Below are 3942 nucleotides of genomic sequence, written 5' to 3' on the forward strand. Positions count from 1 at the left end.
GTGTGTGTGTGTGTGTGTGTGTGTGTGTGCGTGTGTGAAACAAGCGTTTGCAGCCAGAGCAGGAGTTCAACTTGAATAACATCCGAGGCGCACAGAGGCCTGAATAAGCGGCGTCTCGACCAGAACCGGCTCGTAAAAAAAATTCAATAAATGTCATAGATCCATCAATTCCTATCAAGCGCGTCAGTAAATACCACGTTTTCAATGCAAGGTTAACTTTATGAAGGAGAGCAGGGGTCACTTCACTTGGATGACGAGTGACTCTGGGCCAGCATAAGCAGGATATGCTCACAGGGGCCTTGGCCGTCTGAATGCAGTGTTGGCACAACTGCGGATAGACATGGAGGTCAAGTTATGACTTTCCCAGTGGAGCCATACAGAGGATCTGGCAGCTCTTGACTAGGATTCGGCCCCCCAGGATGGCCCGAAACGGTGAGGGGGGGGAGGGTGAATGCTGAATTTCTTTTTGTATTTATCACTGTCTCAATCTGCTGTTTGACTGTGCTCTTTCCCCATATTAATCGAAGCACTTAACCACCCTGTCCATTACAAAGGTGTGGAGAGGTATCCTTTAAAAAGCACTATATTACCACTGTAGGTCTCACACTCACACAGAAACCCACACACCTTCCCCACCGCCCATGCCACTTCTGCTATAAAAGCCCTGGCAGTGATCCACGTGCCCATTAGCACGCGCTAAATAACTGTTATTTAACAATGTATTACCCAGACTCCCCTGCTACGGCACTCCTACCCTACCCTACCCAGCGTCCTTTTACAGCTCTCAGGTAAATTATGTCAAAGGTTTTTAATGAAGAGCCTATTCAGTGGGCAGTGGGTTACGCCTACTTTCACACAGACAAAATGTAGGCTCTGATTGGTTGAATCTGTACGTAAATAGGCTAATTTGCAAACAGTTTAACATGGTATCGCTAGGATGACCTGTTGCTTGAAATAGCCTTATTATTAACTGTAGTGTATTAGGCCGATCATTGGTATGACTAGGACTATTATGTACCTGCTGTGTTATCTGTTCAAAGTACATTTGTTCCAATCCAGTAAAATTCCTTAGGCGTCCATACCTAATTGTTTAATATCGCACAAAAAGGTGTGCTAAGACACAGCAGTAATAAATCAAAGCAACAGCGCGAGCTATTTAGAGTGGGGCGTTTTTAAAATAGTGTAGCCAGTCAGGTTCAGGTGCGGACAAATTGAGCCAGTCAGTGGAATGTCACGTTCTTCTCGGTGGCGAAGTGGTTAGCGCGTCTGCCTCATGTCGAGAAGGTCACAAGTTCGAATCCGCTATCTGGCTTTTCTATATGGCCTTTGCATGGGTGGGTCCTGTGTATGAGTAGGATTTCTCCAGGTGCTCCTCTTTCATTCTTCCCACCCACAGCGCATGTTAGTTGGCGCAACAGTTGAAAAATGTGCGTAACTGGCGGATTTACAGAAATGTTGATTGATGTGCGTCGTTCGAAATCAAAAAATAAATAAATAAAATGAAACTGAGGAGCCGAACTACAAACTGAAAGGAAAAAAGTAGGCGTACAGAAAAATTTAGAAAAAAAAATACAATTCAATAAATTACATTTAAGAATCAAGATTTTTTTCCTTCCAGTTAATGTGCAAAACGCAGATATACGTTCATGACATAGGAGCTCCAGCCAGACCGGCTACAGCAGGACGGGTCGGCCAAAGAGGGCTTCCCTTCCCCTAGTTTTAGAGCCAGTATCTGTACTGGAAAACGAGCTTGCATACCCTGGATGTTAGAGGCCCAGATTTGACCACAACCCCATTGCCTCAAAGCGCGTTCCGGTCATCTTAGCAATATACAGTAGGCCTACAGGAGTTACGTCATTTCTAGGAGTTATATCCCGTAGAGTAAAATAAACTGCTGTATGTGAAGTCACACCTGTGGTAAACAGTACAAGTTGTAATGGGTCAACGGTTTAGGGTATACTTTCTTATCGCTTTATTGTGCAGTGATATTTCTGAACGGTTGTGCTGTTATAATGCTTCTAAAATCAATCTATGAATTTCTGCTCCTATAACAAGTGGGTAAATAATCAGGTGGCATTGTGATGTCTAATGCGCAAATACCTGTGCACCTGCTAACGAAAGAAATAAAAAATAAAAACAAGAATTAATTGAAAAACTGATGTGATTTTATTACAAAAAAAAACACGAATATCTATAAAAGCTGCAATGTGTTTCTTGGCGAGGTCTGATCAAAGACCATTTATTAAAATGAAAATGCGACTATTAATACCGGCCTAATGAGACCCAGAGAGCATGCCGGGTATTCCGGTGAACGGGCCATTTCTCCAAACTGTTAAACACGCCAAGAAAGCTTTATGCTTATGAATTATGATATACCCTAACTATTGCATCTCATTGTGAAAAAAACGCCTAAGTAATTATTATTATTGTTATTATAAAAGTAAAATAATTGCTGCGGTTTTTATTATTATTATTATTATTATTATTATTATTATTATAGATTTATTTTTATAATAATTTCCAAGGTATGACTCCAAGTTCTTTGTTATGCATTGTCGTGCATCAATGTCCTCTAAAATATAATGTAAACCAGTTAAAAGATTACAGCTTACTCCTAGAATGTTGTCATATTTTATTGTTAAAAATATTTTTTTTTGCTAAACTATTAATGATAGTGTGTTGTGTTTGTGGTTCATGTATGGGCTTATTGTAAAACACATTTCGCTTGAATGCAGCCTATTTACGAGGAAACGAGGCTAACTGACGTCGTATTACTAAAGATTCGGGATTATTAATTCTTCAACTTCAGAGGTATTTATGCCAAGGTAAGTCATGGGGAAATATCGAAACATCGAAACTTTACTCGGTTCTATTTCATTCTCCCAGAGTCATGCTGTAATAGACATTCTTGAATGCCCACGGGTAGAGAAACACAAGTCTTAAGATCTGATAACACCCCCCCCCCCCCCCCCCCCCCCCCCCCCCCCCCCCGACCTTCCCCTTCACTTCCAATCATTTACCATGAATTTATGCCAATAAACCATGGCGACATGTTATTTATTGAACCAACAAGCCACGAGAGGCCTTGAGCTCTGCAGTGATTTTAGTGCAGGAAACGTCCCTGGAACATATAGGAAACATTAAAAAAAACAAAAAAAACAATCCTGATGCCACTAATGGAATATTATGTAATCAAGTCCAATTATTTCGCCAAAAAAAATGACGTCGCTGAGTGACCTACTAGCGGGTTAATTAACGCACGCGGTCGGTCCACTGATGTGCGAAATGTTGAATATTCATCTTCATCCACAGAGAATCCAACTCATCTCTCAACTCACTTCAGCTGGTTGTACAGGTTATTAAATCAATATTAACATCCTGTATCCGAATCATAACTCTGGTCCAATCCATTCACTTTAATTACTCACTGAAGAAGAATGTGTTATTACTTAGGCTATACATTTTCAACCCAACATAATAAAGCACTGTAAGCCGATCATGATAATTATTATTAATATTAAATTGGCCTCTTTAAAGATGCAAGTCTTTGATGTATTTATGCTTGTATATAGCTTATGTCTATAGGCTGTAGGCATTGCATATACATGATTTTGATAAACAACTCTACACGGTGACTTTTGATTTTAGTTCACTACAGCTTTTCTCTTTTTTTCCACTTTTATATTTTATTTGTGTTGTTGCTCTAAAACAAGGACTGGGATTTGTTTGCACGTTGAAGTTAAGGATACCGTTGCCAGGTTACCGCCCTACCGGGCTGCATAATCTCGGGGTTTGATTATTAAATACAGCTTGTTATGATAATTTCATGAAGCAGAGCTTTGGCTGTGTTAGACTGTTTCTGCTGTGGGAGACAGTCGGGTTGCTTAGTGACGTGGGAGACGTCGGAAGGACTGATAAGACTCCCACATATTTCATAGGGGG

This window comes from Etheostoma spectabile, chromosome 18 (genome assembly GCF_008692095.1).
Source record: "Etheostoma spectabile isolate EspeVRDwgs_2016 chromosome 18, UIUC_Espe_1.0, whole genome shotgun sequence".
Taxonomy (NCBI): domain Eukaryota; kingdom Metazoa; phylum Chordata; class Actinopteri; order Perciformes; family Percidae; genus Etheostoma; species Etheostoma spectabile.